Source organism: Strix aluco, chromosome 17 (genome assembly GCF_031877795.1).
Source record: "Strix aluco isolate bStrAlu1 chromosome 17, bStrAlu1.hap1, whole genome shotgun sequence".
Classification (NCBI taxonomy): Eukaryota; Metazoa; Chordata; class Aves; order Strigiformes; family Strigidae; genus Strix; species Strix aluco.
The window spans coordinates 9,006,150-9,024,996 of record NC_133947.1 but is presented as its reverse complement, the minus strand read 5'-3'; the positions used below and the strand labels follow the sequence as shown (position 1 = coordinate 9,024,996).

At 41.2% G+C, this 18,847-nt stretch overlaps 1 protein-coding gene and 1 long non-coding RNA gene across 10 annotated transcripts in view; one reads left to right on the top strand and one right to left on the bottom strand.

The window, feature by feature from the left end:
• Window positions 1–10,152, bottom strand: part of RIPOR3 (RIPOR family member 3) — a 53,455-nt gene extending 43,303 nt beyond the window's left edge. For 3 of the 9 annotated variants that reach the window (XM_074843190.1, XM_074843196.1, XM_074843198.1), the window contains exons 1-2: window positions 9,924–10,030; window positions 622–690 (exon numbers count right to left, since the gene is read on the bottom strand). The gene's annotated coding sequence lies outside the window, so the exon portion shown is untranslated. Of the gene's footprint in view, window positions 1–621; window positions 691–8,822; window positions 8,913–9,099; window positions 9,251–9,445; window positions 9,506–9,923; window positions 10,031–10,096 lie in introns of those variants that run through there. The other 6 variants (XM_074843191.1, XM_074843199.1, XM_074843194.1 and 3 more) reach the window with 5 other exon arrangements.
• Window positions 9,424–11,720, top strand: LOC141931276 (uncharacterized). Its single transcript, XR_012625534.1, has 2 exons — window positions 9,424–9,528; window positions 9,943–11,720. It is a non-coding gene; the product is annotated as an uncharacterized LOC141931276 (long non-coding RNA).
• Window positions 11,721–18,847: the final 7,127 nt, after the last annotated feature.

The following is an 18,847-nucleotide window of genomic DNA, read 5'->3' as shown; positions in this document are numbered from 1 at the left end:
GAATGAATGGAGCAACTTGGCAAGCCTGTGCTTTCTATCAGCCTAGTTAAAACTATCCTTCAGACCTAAAACAATTAGTACTAACACATGCACAAGATTACTGTGCACTATAACTGCTTCTATACTTGCATCTTTTGCTAATTCAGCCATGTTGGTAAAAGAAACAATTTTTCACAGTCCTTACCCAATTTAGCTGAGGGCAGGAATCTGTAATATAGACAGGGACTTAATAGCTGTAGAGAGGGGCTTATTACCTGTGTCTGTAGATACTACAAGGGCTTTGCTAATACAGATGTACTGCTATAAAGCATCAGGGAAAAGAATAAATTGTATTAGCATACAACTGCCTTATCGATATAGCTGCAGAAGCTTTTAATTGCTTCTGCAATAAATGTCATATGCCTACATCATTTAAAAAAACCCTCAACTGAGACAAAATTATAGCAGTACTACATTTAAGCACAGAACAAAGGTTAGTATGGCTACATGGCAAGTGTAGAACAACTGCAATTCTCAGTTTATAAAAAAATCTGTGGGTAAGTCTTTCCTGCCTCATAAAACAAGACTTATTTTTGTGATGGAAATTGACTTAGTCTACATTACCCAGACTCTATTACTTACCTCTGAGCCAATTATAATTGAGACCACTCTTGCAGAATAGGATCGTGCCACTTGACAAAACTGGGTCCCCTGAAAGAAAGTTCTCTTAGTTCCCTTTCAACATGGAAGGAGTGAATTGTAATGCTAACATGCACACTGACTCAAGAGTGTGAAGAGCTCTTCCCCAAGACAAATGAGCGAAAGACTTAAGGTATCAATCAGTTCACCGTACATACTGATCCTTAGTTCATCAGCTCCCACAAACAACAGTCACCTTCAGAATGTGGTATGGAGGGAAATGCCAGCCAGGTTTGCATTAAGTTATAGTTATTAGAGCTGCAGAGAGATCTAACACAAAAATGGATGGCCAAATGCATAGTCCATATTCCCATAGGTGTTGCTTGATTGGTAATTTGAGGAGTCCTGGTAATGGATGAGATCACCAGCAAAGAACTTTAAATTTCAGGACAACACATAGGCAAAACAGTTAAATATCACAGCATTATGATGACTCCAGTGGTATCAAAGGCACTGTGTGTGTACTGATCTGCTTTTTTTGGCATCAGGCACGATTTGTGAAAGACATAATCATCACGCATCTTGCCACATGAGCCTGAGATGATGGCAGCAGTGTCCAGAATGCTGAAAGGTGCTGTAAGCACAACTGATACGCCTTCCCGCTAATGAGGAACCATGCCTGGCTGGAGAGGCAGTAGATAGAACAGTATGTCCCTGTGATGTTCTGTGTCCCCTGGCAGTTTTCCCACACTTGCAATATGATCCTCCAAACACCAGTGCATGGATCATTGATCTTATGAACTCACATTTGTGAGCCTCTACAGAACTGTCATTGAGAATGTACAGCTCAGAGAACGTACTGGCAGAAAATCACTCTTGGGTGATCTTCAAAATTCAGAAATGGCCATTCAGATACAAAATATACATGTTGACAAGTGATTCCAACAATATACTAATTCAAATCCAGAATTAAATCCAGATCCTGACACAGTTACAGCAGCAATGGCAGACAATGTATTCAATGTTATAATAGAAAAATGGTGTTTTGCTCCATATGACTTGGCTTACTCAAGTGAGATATTTTACAATAAGCTGCAGTTTTACTGTATTGTAAAGATAATCTGACAATTACAGGCCAAAGTATACTTGCTTATTGCTTTAAATGAAACTAAAAGCAGTCAAATTCATACACATATGGGGGAAAGATTCATCAGGTATTACCACAGCTGTGAAGAAAACAAGCTAGGCTGGGCAGACAGAAATTATGTCTGGACTGGAGATCTTACCAGAAGATGCAGTATATATTCTCATCCAAAGCCTTCTCCTGCAAAGCACATACTCCTTTGACTTGGGTTTTTGTTCTTGAAGAACCCAAGCTCAAGCAATTTTGAGATCCATTGCACTGCTACTTACTTGTTTTGCAGTTCTGATGTTTGTTTGCAGGCAGCTGGGATGCCTGCACTGATTTTCTAAGGTTATTTGAATTCTTTTTTATTTGTTAACAAATTATGTTGGTTGCACAACACATTGGCATGTGAACACTTCAGAAAAAGGGAGGGGCACAACTCAGCCTCAGTGGAATTAGGAACAAGACCCAGTGACTTCAGCAGAGTTACACAAAGGATAGCTCTATTGTTTCAGTGGGAGTTGTGGTTAATTAAAGCAGTATTTCCCGTCAGCTTTCTACATGCAGGACTCTCTTCAAAGGTGGCATTACCTTCGAGATCACTGTGTGGGCTTCCATTTCAGACAATGAATAACAAAAGCCTAGTGACAGACTTTCATAAAGTCTGGGCATATACTATTGTACTAAAAGCATGAAAAAAGACACACAGTTCAGCGTGCTGAAGCTGTGATGTTACTGATGGAATTAAACCGATGCATTTTTAGACATGATCCATCCATTTTAACGGCTCTTCTGTTTTGTCTTCTATTGTAAAAAACAGGTAACTTGCTACAGATCAGTTATCTTCAAAAGTTTAGAAAAGCCTGTGAACTTTCTGTACAGATCAAGTATTAGCCACATTTTCACACACAGTTACCCAGTGTGTACACTCTATTGTAATAATTGCTCAAACAACTGCATATGCATTTGGAATATCTCTGTGTGTCAAACCTTTCTGAAAACCCTGGCCTGCTACTTTAACTTTACAGATCTCATCAAACAAAATCCTTCCTTATAATCTGAAGAAACGTTCTAAACTCTTCTTGTAAAATTTCAATTACATAATGTCAAAATTGCAGAAATTCAGCACACAGGTAAACTGAAGGTTATTTACATTGTATTTTGTCTGCTCTAGTAGAAATATAAACCTATTCATGCTAACACTAAAGCAGTAAACATTAAGATTTTAGAGCACGCTGAAGTCTTTGAATTGCCTCCCTGTTTATCTGTTGAGTCCCAGTATTGGAGAATGATTTTTCCCTCTTCAAGTCTGTGGCAATTTAAATAATAAAACAGAGGTTATTTAAGTGCAGAGAATTATGGAAAAAATCTAAGTGGAAAGTACGTATTTTTAAAATGCACTTGAATAACTCAAATGCAGCTGAACTGACATTATTCAGACTTTCCAGTCTTATTCAATACTGGATTGAAACCAAGCACAAGAAATTTCAGGCCCAAAGGACATTTTTATGAAAATTATAAGTACCTATATTTCTAGTTTACAGTGTCTGTCTGGGAAAGCTCTACTGCCTAAAGAAAGACTAACCTATCTTCTCATGGGATCAAACAAAAGGGATGTGAACTAATTAAGGGGATGTTTGGATCGGCTTGCAAACACAAGGACTGCTTCAGCCCCAAAGAGCACCCAAACCAGAAACCTGGATTCAAATTTCTGTGGTCTTCTAGCGAAATATGGATGCAGATTCAGATTCAAATTCTACACTGAAAGTTCATCTCTAACCTGTGCAGACACAAGCTCTAGGCCCAGCTCTGCATTCCTTCCACACCCAGAATTGGAGTTCTGCCTGAATAAGGAATGCAAGAGAGAAATTAATTTCTTATCTTTATGGCAGATCTTGTTTGGTGATGTACATGCCCATGAACCTGTCAAAACTCAAATGTGTGACATGGTATGCAGTCTAGTCCTGAAACTGATAGAGTTCAAAAGATTACTCTTGTAGGACACTTAAAATAAGGTAAAACTATTTTTGTAAGTATAAGTAACTGCTCCTAACTCTAGTATACCTGGATATATTCTGATACTTCTACAATTTTCATCAATGGAAAAGTAAAGATCCCAAATTTGTACAAAAAATGAGTAACAAAGGGAAAAAATTATATATTTCCAAACTGAGGGGCATTTAAAATCATGGCTATATGAAGAAAGATTTTTAAAAAATTCACAGAGGGAAAATACTAAACAGATAGACAAACAAATAAATAATAAAGGAAGGCTTCTCAGCATAACATTGTATGTCCATTGTCTTCCAAAATCACACGGTAGCATTATGCATACAGGCACATATGGTAAAATTTTTCCATCACTCCAAAGAGACATGAACTTCACTCTGGCTTTTGATAAGATAAATGCAATTATGTTTCCTTCAGCTACCCAACCAGCAGTATTTCAAAACTTGCAGGGAGAAAGACCTTCCAAATGCATGAATGACAAAGAACTGTGGAAACAAGTCTCTTCGTGTGTGGAGCTTGGCTTTTTTTAAATTATCCCAGATTTTGCAATCAAGTTCATATAAGAAATGCCCACCAATGTAAGATACTGATGCTGTATTTTATGTATGTCTATGATAAAATTGAAATCCTAGTGCAGACACAATTCCATCGGCATTTTTGTTAGTTTAAATTGATTTGGTCAAAAATGAACATAAATTGCACAAGAAAAATCTCTTTTTGCAAATACTAGATGTATCCACATCTGGTGAGTTTCTGACACAATTATTACATGCACCAACCTGTTCTGCTGTAGCTGTGGCCTTCCTGGATGTTTTTCTGGTTATTCTACCCCAAACAGTATGCAAAACTGTAGGATAAAGATGCCCTTCTGTGGCCAAAAAAGTGAAAAGGGGATATTAAGGTAATATATGTTGCATTTTGTTCAGACAAATATTTTCATAATAGGTGAGAAAAGGATATGTTGAATAGAGTATCCTGTGGCAACTATTCTGAGAAAAAGAAATTCTAGCTAAAATCAAGGGCTTTGGCTGCTTTAAGGCTTCCAAGGCAAGATTAAATCAAAATATTTCCTATATACATTCCCTCTTTTCATCAGCATGTCAATTGTAGTAAGAATGTGCTACTAATTCTCAGCATCAAAATCTGGGATAATTTTATATAGTCAAATGTTTCCTTACTTTCACAGAAACAAGTATTACTGGAAATATTTTCCAAAGCATGTTGCATGGAGCTAAGTAAATCAGCTAGCACACTGCACACTTTTCAAGGAAAAGGTTTCTAAAAATGAGTCAGGATTTAATAAAAAATGTCTCTGAGGTATGTAACTCATGCCCATAATAGAATATTTTTCAATTTTCAACCCTGTATAGAGAATTTTAAAATGCTAACAGATGTATGAAACAAAAAAGTAAAATTGTCCCTTATTCTCTGCTGTGCACACATATAACACACAGAGAAACCAATGAGAGGCTCTAAAACATTTTCCACTAGAAAGACAATTTGCTCGCAACTCCTTCTCCCTTTAAATTGTTTCTGTGGCAACACATCTGGTGCTATAATTCTGGGCCAGAACATTAACTATCCTGAAAGAAGAAAGTTATGTTGTTGTTCTGGTCTGCAAGAATGTGAAGCAGAGAGAGATCTGCAAATACATGCAATCAGATAACCCTTTTCGCCTTCGTAGGCGGACAGAATATTAGCTACCAATATTTAAGCATAGTTTAAAATTACAAGTTTAAAAGTGTTTCTATTAGAGAAAACTCTCGTGGTGTGCACACATTCTATGAGCCAGCTTTCTTTAAACAAAATGACGAGTACTTTGTTACCACTGTTTCTACCATCTGAAATAAGTGAGGAAAGTATTCAGGTAAGAGGAACGAGGTTCATTCCCTAGTCATAAATAGAACTCCTCCTATATAATGGAGAGATTGATATTGATTTCTTATCATCTCCCCAGTACTATGTAAACATTACTGTATTATCACCATTTTATAGATTAAATACGTCAGGAGCACATGAGGCCAAGATGTCTGAAGTGTCTGTTAAATTCAGATGCCCCTATTATTAGTTACCCAGACCAAAACACACAGCCCTTGGCTCTCTGAGCGCTTGAGGACCAATAGATTTTACTGGTCTTACTTGAATTTACAGCAACCTATTGATGTTTCATGTAAGTCTTGGACAACCCAGCTTGAGCATGCCAGCTTTCTCACAATTTGTAGTCTGAACAATTTAGTTGTAGAAAAAGGAAAGAAAAACAAGAATAAAAGCTTACTGGCCCAATTCGGTTTGCTAAGTCAACAAGTGAACAGTTTTTTTAATCACTAATAATCCTGACAAGTCAGTCTGAAATCTTAAAGTCATACTACATGACTACAGTCCTATGAAAGTTATTATGGGTATTTTACTGTGCAACTTGAGACACCTCAAGATATAAACTCTACCATGGATCTTTATTCATGATACAAGGGCCAGAGCAATTTGCAAGGGCTACTGCATTCACTTAACTCAGCCTGGAGGAGCAAGAGTGAAAAAAATAATGAAAGCAGATTTATGCCACTCCGTCAAGCAGAGCAGGGATGAATTCATGGAAATAACGTATCTGATGAATAACAAAATATGACTGAAACAGTTATTTTTCCAATAATAGTTGCATTTTAAGTTCCCCATGAAACAAATGTTATTAATTTGAAACAGCTAAATTCAAATCTAGATCAGTTACATATAAATCGGTTTGTTAACTACACTCACAGTATTTTCTGTATTAGTGGCAAAGAAGCCAAGATCATCTTGGTGTTCTGATCCTCTAAATTACTAATGATTAAATGCATTGATTGGCTGAAAACCAAGTTTTTTCTCTAAAATGTTGACCTGAATAAAAATTATGTTTTTCAGGCATTCTGTCTTTGAAGACATACTGGTTTAAAGCAATCTGTGTTCAGGGAGAATAAACTGGCAACAGAAATGGAAAAGTTGAAAAAAGTGGATAAAACTGCTATTTCATAAATATGTATGTCCCTTTGTACTTCCGGAGGCACCATCTTATGATCAGAATTAAACCCAGGACCCTGAGCACCTGTAGTCATTAAAGGCTGGCTGATGTCCTTTGGAAGACTTGCTGTCTGTATAATTTTGGATTGTCACCAGCCAATCACCTTCCAAATTCCAGTTCTGGCCAGCAACAGTCTTGGTAATTCAACTCTACAGTTCCCTTTTTCTCAGCCTTTTGGCTAAGATTGAGTGTGTATAACTAATATTAAACCTACTATTTTACATAAAATATCTCCTTCACTTCCAATCTAGCCTTTCTATTTATTTCATCCAAATGGCATAATTAACAAATCTTCTGAGACAGTTCTCGCTCCCTTGCTTTATCTTGTATAACTTTCTATACACAGAACCCCATTTTGCCCTGGTGCACTATAACTCCACATTATCACTCCTCAAAGCCCAGAAAAAGAGACACATTAAAATCATAACTTTCCCTTCCCTGTAGACTGAGTCTAGTTTCCCTTCCTAGCCACAGTGGCTCTATACCACTTCTCAGGTTCTTTATGAGGATATTGCAAAGGAATATTTGTGAAGGAATTAGCTGTGGAAAGGAATAAAGTGATATTGGTGGATCTGATACTACAGGGTCCCAGCTCCCTGCCTGGATTGCTCCTAAGGAACCCAGGGCTAGAGTGAAGAGCAACTGTACGGCTGCTCTTTGTCTTGACAGAAGGAAATCATCTCATCTTTATACTACCCCTTAGGGAATATCATTTCATAACTCACTGTTTGGCCTATATTTCCCCATTCTTGGCTCCATGCTGTTAACAGAAACACCACTGCTTCACTGCAGTTGCTGACTGACTCGAGAACCAAGCACTGGACAGGGAAGCAGGACTTGCCATCTCAGGGGAGCCCTTTAATTCTTCTAAACAGTATTCAGACTCTAATCGGAGGAAAATTTTACCAAGCTAGTTGTTCACTACCCTATCACATGTGTTGTATCTCATACAAGTTTCTCTCTAGACCTGGGGCATAAAGTAGGCTTGGCCTGCCATTCAATAGCAGCTCCATCCCATTTTGGCAGGTTTTGTGCAGCTTTTTCTCCACTACTACATGTGGTGCTTATGTCATTCGCTCTGCAGAATTCAGAGCAGCAGCATGTAAGTGATCAACTGCATGAGAAATGAATACAGAAGAGAAGCTTCTAATATGCATGTTCCCTTAGACACATCTTTCCCAGATGTATCTCTCCATTCAACATGAAATGTTCCCTCAGATACATTTTGCATTGTTTACTACCCTTACAAATGATCTTCCTCTGCTTTTGTTTTAATTAAGATCTTTCCGAAAAGAATATGTAATGCCCCTCATTAAGAGGTGTAGTTCCATTTTACAGCTGTGAAAACACAGGTAGAGACGGATTAAGTCTTGATCCCAACAAAGGAAATGACTGAATCAGGAGTTTTGAGTACTGGTGCTGTACTCTGACTCTGGTTCAATACTCAAGAAATGGCTCAAGAAATATGTAACCTTATTTTTCAAATTCCTTCAAGTTTCTTTGGTTGATGAACAACTCGATTTCCATATGGCCCAACATACTTAAAACACTTTTTAAAAGGGGAAATTAAACTCTGTCTGAAGCAAAATGTAACTGGGCTATGACCCAAAACCTCAATTCGTATTTATGAGCAAATAAAATGTAATCTCTGCACAGACAAAAAGAGTTAACTAAAACAGAACCAGCCTACACAGCGACACCTCCGAAATGCAAACCCTGCAGGATGGCATAAGCGTTGTCCTGCTCCTCTTACTTTTCCACCTGCTCCAGCCAGGCGTTCACCTCCCAGGGGCTTCCTGGGTGTTTCCCAGCGGGAATGCGTTTACCCCTGGATAACAGGCTACCGCCCCTCTCTGCACCGGTGCAGCCTCGGTGGGAATATGAGCATCCTTCGAAGCCTGTCTGCTTACAGATGCCCACGGACTCCTAAGGAGCCTGCCCCCCCACAGGTGACATGCACCGCCCCTATAGGTGACATCCCCCCCCCCCCCTCGGTGCGCTGCAGCTCTCACCTACCGATGCGGTGCCGGTACCTCCCCGCTGCCCCGCACCTCTGGGACACCGTCTCTCTGCCGGTGCCCGAAGCGCCGTTACCGACGCGCCCCTGTCCCGCACCTCCCGCCGCCGGGCAGGCCGGGGGTCGCGGCCCGCCGCCTCTCCGCGCCCGGAGCCGGAGCTGGAGCCGGAGCCGGAGCCGGAGCCGTCACCCCGCGCTTACCCCCCTACCCCGCCCGTCCCTGGGAGTCCCCGGCGGGACCCTCTCCGCGGTCCTCCGCGGCCAGGTGTTTCCTACCTGCCCTCTCGGCGGCGGGGCGCGGAGGGAGGCTCCGCACCGCTCCCGCTCCCGCGGCGGCTGGCGGCGAGGCCGGGCCCGGCGGGAGGGCCCCGATAGCCGCCGCTTATCGCCGCTGCCTGTCACCCAGCCGGGCTCCGTTTCCAGGAAGCCGCGGCGCCGGAGCGGGCTTGGCTGCTGGATGCCGATGGCCCCGTCCCGCTCGCTGCCTCGCTCCCTCCCTCCCTCCTTCCCTTCCTCCCTCCCTCCCTCCGACCCCCCCATCCCGGCAGGGGGGCTGGCAGCGCGCAACGCGGCTCTAGCACACGCCGAGCCCGCGGTCACGGCCCGGACCCTCCGCACTCACTCGGGAGCATCACCTCAAGCGTCCCCCCCTGCTCGCTCCGGCTCTTCTCCTCCAGGCCGCGCCGCGGGGCAGTGACAAACCGGGTACCCACGCGGGGAAACCCGCCCCTGCTCCCCCCCCCCCCCCCCCCGCCCCCGCCGGTTATTCCTCCGTTCCCCTGCCCCCCCAACTCTTACCCCTTCACTTCTCAGGCATTTTCTCTCGTGCCCAGATTCTCTCCTCTCCCATCTTCCCGTCACTGCTCACTTCCCCTCTGCCCTTACCCCACAGTCTCTCTTCACTATCCCTTTTAAGCCTCCCTCCTCTTACAACCCTCAGTCTTTCCCTAATGATCATCTTTCTTTCTCTTACTGCCTCCTCCCTTTTTCCACCCTGCCCTCCTGTAGGTTTTCTATTATTGAAGACATGTAATTTGCTGTGTCTTTGATCCTTTGTCAACCAAAGTCCACCCTGAGCCCCTTCCGACCCCACTACTGACCTCCTTGTTGCTTCTTCAGGCAGGTACTGTTCCTCGAGAATGAGCTCCCTCCTGCTGGCTTTCTAGACACCTTCCAGACAATCCTGGCAAAAAGATGTGAAATTGTGATGTAGAACGCAGGCTGAAATCCTCCCCGGTTCCTTGCCTCACCATATGAACCCACACAATCACACCTCTTTTCTTCTGAACAATGCCTCACCAGGCCTTTTGTAAACACCAACACACAAACTTCCTGCCTTGGCAGAGCACCTTGGATTACGGTCTGTCTCATCCCGCCTCTGTTTTCCCCGGTGTTTTTTAGCACCGTTTCCCCATGAGGTCAGCATGCTGACTGACTGACAGCACGCTGGCTGACTGACAGCACAGGAAGCTAGACACTCCCCACGAGGAAAATGAGCTGACTGTATGGAATTTGGACATGCCTTTATGATAACTTTATTACTAGTAGTGTTTGCTCCCCTTTTGACCATATTCAGCAACATCGAGGACACATACCAGACTCTTCCATCCTGTTTCAGGAGGATGAAACACGAACTAAAGTTCTCAGAGCACCAGATGACCAGAGATCCCCATACAAGAATCTGTTAGGGCAGAGTCACTGTTTTCTTTTGCAGTACTTTATGAAGTTGATTAGGATTTGTCTTTTTCTGTGGGCATGCTTAAAGGAAAGTCTTGAAAGAGGCAAGGGAAGATCTCTTGCACAGCTGAATATGTTTTTAAGAAGATGCACGAGGGAACTGACACACGTGAAAGTGAGAGCAATAAGAGACAAAACCAGATGGGCTGATGGAGTTGGCTGAGCAAACAACTCAAGCACTTTGGGGTTTATATATATTAGAAAGAACGGTGCTGAGATGCAAGTAAAAGTGGGTTTTATACCGGGTCTTGAAACTGATTGGGGCTTGGAGCGCTGAAAAAGGCAACGGTGATACACCATGGAAAAGACTAGTATCAGAGCTGGTGTACCAGCAAGACAAAGCGAGGAGATGCAAACACATGGGCTTGCACAGGTAAGTCCATGGCATATTCCAATAATTGTAACTCTACTAACTGTTCTCTTCATTTTCCTAGTATTTTGGGGTTTTATGATCAATCACACTGACTGCTTGCAGAATCCCCCCCAGCAAGCATAGCTGCAGCAGTTCGGGATGCAGCCAGCCGCGTGTCCTGCCTCTCTGCTCAGGTTTTCCAATCTTAGGGAACAGCCAGTGAAGCTGGATGTGTGCTCCAGCCTCAGGCCCCGCAGAGCGAACGCTACCACATCAACTCATGCAGCACTGGACTACGCTAAAACATGGACTGTGGGCTGCAGCAGTTTAAGTACAGACTCACGTCTTCGCGTGCCAGCCCCTCAGCAGGGTGGAGCACAGAGGGGCTATTTTAAATCAACTTAACTGGATTTGCAGGAGGACATCTGTCAGAACACCAAATCTCTGCAGGAGCCCTATGCAACCAGTTGACCAAAAAACCTTTACTGTTACTGTCATTTCCTCCTAAACATCAGACTTCTAATAAATTTCACAGACCAGACCCTCAGCTAATGCCAATGACCAGGGTTCCATCGGTCCCGGTGCAGATGTCCCTGTTTACTTCAGCTGAGGATTGGCCCTACGTGTTTTTACTCCAGTTTATTTTTTATGATCTTCATTTGCTGTGTCTTCATTTGGTGTGTTTATGTGGCTGGTGCTTGGTTTTCATTACTTTTAACTGCATTTCAGATTATTTGCTCTATGGTTTTGTTCACATTCTCCTTTTCCATGAAATTCTAATAAAACACTTGGCTACAGATTTTCCAAATTGAATACTGATGTTTAGTGCAGCTAATTATGTAGCAGGGTTCAAAGCGAGTTCTATAATGTAACAATTTACATATTCTTGAAAACAATGGACACAAACCTACAAATTATTGTTACAAGCTAGTTTCACATTCTTCTGGAATTTCCTTTAAAAATACATATGTTTAGTATTCTCACACATATGAAAAGCAGTAAATACTCCATTGCTGGCACCATTGTAATATTTACAATGAAAAAATAAAACACACTCTGATGTCTCTCAGACCTAAAGGAACATTAAAAAAATGCTAGTACATTTCTTCCAAGGATCTCAAAGCACTTCACAAACGCACTTCACAAATTCAGCCACGCAACGTCTATCAAAGAGTATGCCAATGATATACAAGATCATTTTACAACAAAATATTCAGGATGGTTGCAGTAACATTATACATTTAGTGTTTCGGCCTCACCAGTGTTCTGGCATAATCAGATAACTACAGTTTTATTGTTTAAGTATTGAATTAAGTAATTTTTGTTTTCTTAACCAACTGAACTATAGACAGCAAACTCTGTGAGCAGACCAGGTTTCTCAGGAAGATCCGGACTAAACTGAATTTTGGAAAGGGTGCTATAAACCATAACTCTGCTTATAATGGCAATAGCTAATAACTCAGTAGTTAGATCTATTAATATGATCCTTTACACCAGGATGACTTGGAAAAAACATTTTTCTTGCTGCTTTTAATGTAAGCAGTATGTATGCAAACGCTTGTGTTTCCATCCCACCCTTTTTTATTTTGTATTCTTTTAATTTCAGAATGCTACTTAAATGTTAATAAAGTAATTTGCCTAGAAGGAGATTATCTATCAATCTATCGATATATTGAGTAGGCACTTTCATTACTGTAACACAACAAACTTCAGATCATGTTATAACAAACCATCCCTACGCAAAGGGCTCAAGAGTTTCTGAGTGTGTGTTATAGCAAGATTAAACTGTAATTACAGACATCCAGAATTCTATGCACATGATTATTTTTGCTTCTTTGTGCAGCTATCTGCATTGGAGTTTATAGTTCATGGCACTGTAACTCAGAAGGGAAACTAAGAGACGAGCTGGCAGAAGCAAAGATTATCTTCTAAAAGCTGAATGCCACTGGACAGTGGCTGACCTCACATGGATTCAGTATTTCCAAATGTGACATAGATGGAAAAATTGAATTTCTTTTCTACTCTCCTTGTCTTGTACTTTTCTATTTTTACTTATTACCACGCATCAGTACTATTTGGTTAATAAACAGTGACAGTTCTATTATGTTAGTGTGTAAACGTCTGCCTGTTTAAGCTCTGTAGTTTCACAGTGGGTTCGACTTGGCTCATGTACGCATGGAGAAAAACACTGAGGAGGAAAAGGCTAATGCAGAAAAATACTGAGGAGAAAAAGCCTAAGTTAATTTGAATCGTCTAAATAAGATAATTGCTTTCTATTTTCCTAAAATATGTCCCTGATGACTGTTTTACCTTTTCCTCAAATGTCGCCAACCTCCTCTTAGGACTTCAGCACTAAGGTGATGCACTAGCAATCCCTTCTAGGGCCGGTTCCGTACGCAGGTTACAGACAGACGGAAGGCGGTGCCAGGACCCGCCGCGCAGGCCGCGGCCCTCCCGCTCCCGGCCCGCCCCCGGCCCGCCGGGCCCCGCCGCTCCCGGCAGCACAGCGCCCCCTGCCGGGCCCCCGCCGCCCCGGCGCCAGCCGGGCGGGCAGCGCGGACAGCGCGTGCCGGGGGAAGGCCACGGCGGCTCCCACGCGTGGTCGGAACGGAGACACAGACACACACAGACACACCCCGCCAGGCTCCGTCCCGTGCGCGTAACCCGGGTCCTGCATGCACGGGGCGCGGTCCGAGCTGCAGCCCATCCCGGCGGCGCGGGCGCCCCCGGCACCTGCTTTTGAGTGTGTGTGAGCAATCTCGGACACCTCACGCGTTACCCAACAATAATTCAATCATGGGTATTAATGCATTATTTTATACAGATCTGTCATTATTTTCGCAATTGGATGCAGGTGGCATCTGCAAAATTAATCCATTCTCTCACAGGCAGACAAATAACAGACAAGTAACAGTCCTGCCATCACTCCCTTTCCTGCAACGTTTCCGTCCAAGCAGTTTGTCTTGGCAGCAGGGCCAGCCCAGAGGACACAAACTCGTTTCTGGCAGTCCTGAAAGAAGGCAGGCGTAGAAAAGCATGCGAGCTCAGGGAAAGGGAGTTAAATATGCGAGCTCAGGGAAAGGGAGTTAAATGCAAGATTTCTGAAACAGTACCTGCGAAAGTATGGGGCAGGAGGGACTTGCTTACAGGAGCAATACACACACTCACTGCGAAGTGATGACAAATAACACACCCACGAGTGGTGCAGCGTTTAAACATCACACCCCGGAGGACAAGAAGACATACAGACAACACAGTCCAATCCAGCTGTGAAGCAAGGTACTGTGTAACAGGAGCTGGATGTTTATAAAAGATTAAACTGTTAGAATCCATAGCAGCTTGTTCACTTTAAAGCTCAAATGCTATCCCTGTTTGATAGGAAATTACCTTTAACAACAGGCAAAGCCTAATAATTTGCTTTATAAGCATACTGTGTGTAGTCATAAATAATTTTAAGATCTATCAACCACCACTCTGTATAAAAACGTTCCTTTGTAGTAAAAGGCACAAGTACTCATTATTCAGCAGATGGCACTTAAAGTATTACTCCTTCTAGGTTACAGCCGCTAGCAGAGGGCACTGTTTTATTCACAAATAGCTATAACAAGCTTTCCAGATAAGCCTCAAAGCAAAGCCTTTATTCCAAAAGGTTTATTAGGTGGAGCTTTTTATTTAATTCTCTAAGAATAAGACAAAATTCTAATCTGTACCAAGTGAAGTTTAAAATTTTGGAGCAATTATTCCTTTGATCTGCCACAATTTTTCCAAATGCTAGATCAGGAATGCTCAGTGAGTACTGGAAAGACAAATAAGTAATGTTCACAAATTGCTTTGAGGAAAGAAACACTGGAGTGTTATCTATTGACCTATATAGCTTGAACACCAGCATGGTTTCTTTTGAACACTCTAGCCAGAAGAGTTAAATCATTAAACCCTACACATTCGTGCAAGTGTGAGATGTCAGCTGTGATTAGTACTACCTGTTTAAATAAGGAAGAATTTCAAAGTAATCCAGAGTCATTGAACAGAAATGGATTACTAGATGAATGGGAAGAAAAAGCTTCAAAAGCTTCTGATTATTTTAGTTAGAAACCCGAGAGTACAAATGAACATATCAGTATTAGCTTCTGACTTGTTAGGGAAGTATTTTCAGAAAACTTCAGAAGTTTATCATAACTAAAGGCCCTAACCAAGAAAAATCACAGAAATATTCTACAGACCATCCACTGCTGAGGCAAATGGCATACTTTCTAAACAGCACTTGCAACACATCCTCCATTAAGGGTCTGATGTTAGAGCCAGCTGAAAGTCAGAATTCCCATTCAGAATGAAAAGCAAAAATTTCTGCAGAGGTAAGAAAATCTGGAATCATTCACTGGTTTCTCTCACCTAATAAAGAAATAATTCCGTCATGGTACACTCTGAGGATTTCCTCAGCAGTGGGTTCTTGAGCCTCCCAAGCACACCCATCTCAGGAGTCCTGACCAGAGCTGGCTTTCACAGTGCTCCCATGTTTGTTATCATCGTCTCAATCCCGCTGCAGGAAGCGTGACAGCATTGGTGTCCCTGATTACTGGGGTATGTTGCTGCTAGGCACTCCCTTCCACACAACTCTTCTAGATTTGGGCAGACTCCTAGGTATGGTGCCTATGTTTAACTTCAGTTGATGGGAACATTTTGTGTTAATAAGTTTAACTGTTTCCAAAACTGGATCTAGATTTATAGCACACCAGAAACAAATGTTTATTGACAGGCAGTATGATACAAAGACAACTTTTCCCATAAAGCTAGACAAAACAAAAGTACAAATTGAAAGAAAACCCCACAACCCTAGGAAAAAAGAAATATTTTATTGGAAAATATCTCATATATGAACTTGAAAAATAATCAATTCATTTTGTCACTGACAGGTAAGTAAATATTGCATCAAAGTAACTAAAGGTGCGGGCCGGGGGGCGGGGGGGATGCTAATTGTTTTGTTGACAGCCAAAGAAGAAAGCAGAGGCAGAATCAGAACACAGACATTTTTCCATCTTAACTCTCTGATTGCTCCTCTGGTCCATCCTATCTTTAATGGCTGAAGTAGCATTAGCTCTTCAGTTAACAATGCAAGTATTTTGTAATATCTATTTAATGAGCAAAAATATGATTTGAAGTGTACATTACTTTGGACTTGTATGCTCCTAGCTTCTTTGCAGTAGATATTTAAAACCAAGTGCTGCAGTTCCTTAGTATTTTTTTTTTTTAATACAGAAATATTTCTCAAGCCTTCCCAGGTACCTGTACAAAAAATGCACTCATAAAACCTAGCCAGAAAAGAAGCAGTCCCTAGCTAGAGAGCACTTTTCAACTACACTCACATACTTGTACCTACACAGCCACTCTACTACTGGTAGGATTGTATTGTATTGCTGATATCTGCACAAGAAAAGCAACAAATTTTTATATCACTACTTTGACACTAGAAGTAATTTTATAGCTGTATAGTTAAAAAACAAATACATTCATTACTAAACCAACTCTTGGTTCCCCCGCAAAAAAAAAAGAAAAAAAACCCCAAAAACCCCAAACCCAACTTAAAATCCACAAACGTCACAATTTCAGGATAAGAAATTCAGTCTTTATTATATCTGTGTTATTTAAATATTACTATTATTAATACATTATCTAAACTGCCATGCAATGGGATTTACCTGATGAGCTTTGCTCTTGTGTTTGTACAGTGCTGTTGGTATGGACTGTATTTCATGGAGATAAAATATAACAAGCTACCCTTCTCAAACTCTTTCCATCTCATGCAACATTTGTAAATTCACATATCCTGTTCCAGGATCAGGAGTATTAACAGAATGCTATGAAATGTATTTCCGTGGCTTCATGGGCACCTATAAATAGTGCTCTACATTATTTGCATTTGGGAACATCAGATGCATTTACGACACAAATAGTTTGTCTGTAGCACTCATTAAGGGGAACGTAAAAGCAATTTGAGGTCACATGTGTCCCTAATATGCTGAAAAGCGTATACACTGTTCTTGAAAACTCCCCTCTTTGTAGGGAAATATAACTGGTATGCAAGATTAATGTATGAAAATTGCAGTAGGTATGAAAATGAAAGCCTGTAAGTACAGAGGGTTTTCTTTTTAAAGAAAGCAGAAGAATCTGTGGTATGACTTTCTTATTATGCCTTTTTTAAATAAAGCCTCTCTTTTCCCCAAACTCTCATCAACTCCAATACAACATCAGAACACAATCTACTGAATCTAACACTCTTCTGAGCTAGCACTGACAGTTTAAGATAAATATAAAAACAGCATAAGCCCTGAACTATACAATAAAAGCTTAGGTGGGTCATCAGTAACAGTCAACATACACTGGCAGACATCTTCTATGCTTTATTCTTGGAAGTATTCTTTCAGCTCCCAGGAGGGCTATATGGAATACCATTCCACTTAAAAAGCGGGAAGTCTCGAGATGGGAAAGAAGCATTACAGTAGAACCTCACTATACTCCATGGTGGACTTAGTGATCTAATTTCTACACCAAAACAAACAAAGAAAAAAAAAAGCCCTCCGAAAAAACTTCCCCAACTGTCCAGAGATTAGGAAACCCAACCCGTCTTTCAACTTCACGGAAGCTGAAACTGAACGTGCCATGAATAGCTTGATCAAGTCTGAATCACAGGTTTTACAGAACTTGTGACTAAAATAGCTCTATAAACTTGTGTTACAACTGGCACAAAAAGCCTGTCTCTCTCCCTACCTTTATCTGAAATCAAATTGTTTATCACATTCCTTCCTCATACATCAGCTCCTTGTGATGAAAGCAAGCCAGTGATTAATACTTTTTATTAGGTTGGTTCCAGTGACTTGAAATGAATTTGCCCTGACTCCTTAAGTATGCTACCACACCCACTGCATGGCACTCCAACCATGCTAGGAATGCACATTAGAAAAAAAATTATCTTAGACGATACTTCATAAATCTATAGCAATAAAACTAGCTGCACAGCAGCTTCACGTACAAATCATCTTCCAAATGTTCTTTCTCCCTCTCTCCAAAAGAGGAGGCAAACCAATAGCTTTAAAAACCTGGAGAAGGTACTGTTCCCTTCTGTCACTTGTGTTCTTCTCTGTGCTTTCCTATAGCTCATTACGCAAAGCATGCTGTAGAAGACAGAAATGGAAAGCAGTCCAAACTCTTTTCAATTTTGTAATTACAAAGTGACAAAATAAGAGGTTTTATCCAAGTCTTGCTCACATAGCTGTAACCTATCTTCTATTACACCAGGATCACAGATTTTATCTAAATTTACAGACTGAATTCTCTATGTATTCTTTTGCAAAACATACTAGACAAAGGATGGGAAGACTTGAATTAGCCTAGGCACTGTCTGACAGCAAATTATACTTAACAATTAATGATATCCTCTGTACTAATTACAACTTGTCTTGGCTTGAGTGATAGCTGCAATTTCTTTGCCTTTGGCATGATGGGAGTAAGATCAACTGTACAAAACCCGGACACTGATTTAGAATTGTTCAGCACTGGATGGGGTTTTTTTAATTACTGATTACCAACTGAGACTTGAGAACTGACTAGACATTCACATCTTGCCTCAACTGCAAAAGGAGTTGTTTGAACTCCCTTCACAGCCATCTACATAATATCTACACAAGGATATCTCACACTAAATTCTCTTCTATCAGGTTTATAGATTAGGGAGAGACATATTTCAAAGGTTTGTTGACATAACTAGATTAATCTACATGCTTTGTTCCTGCCAATACATGTAAAATTATGTAAGTGAGAAGTCATTTTACTTCCGATTGTAAGGAGTTTTGTCAGTACCTCTCTCAGGGTAGCTAAGCAGAGCTTTATATGAAAATAATTACCTAAGAATTAAACTAATAAACAAGGTTACCTAAGGCAACT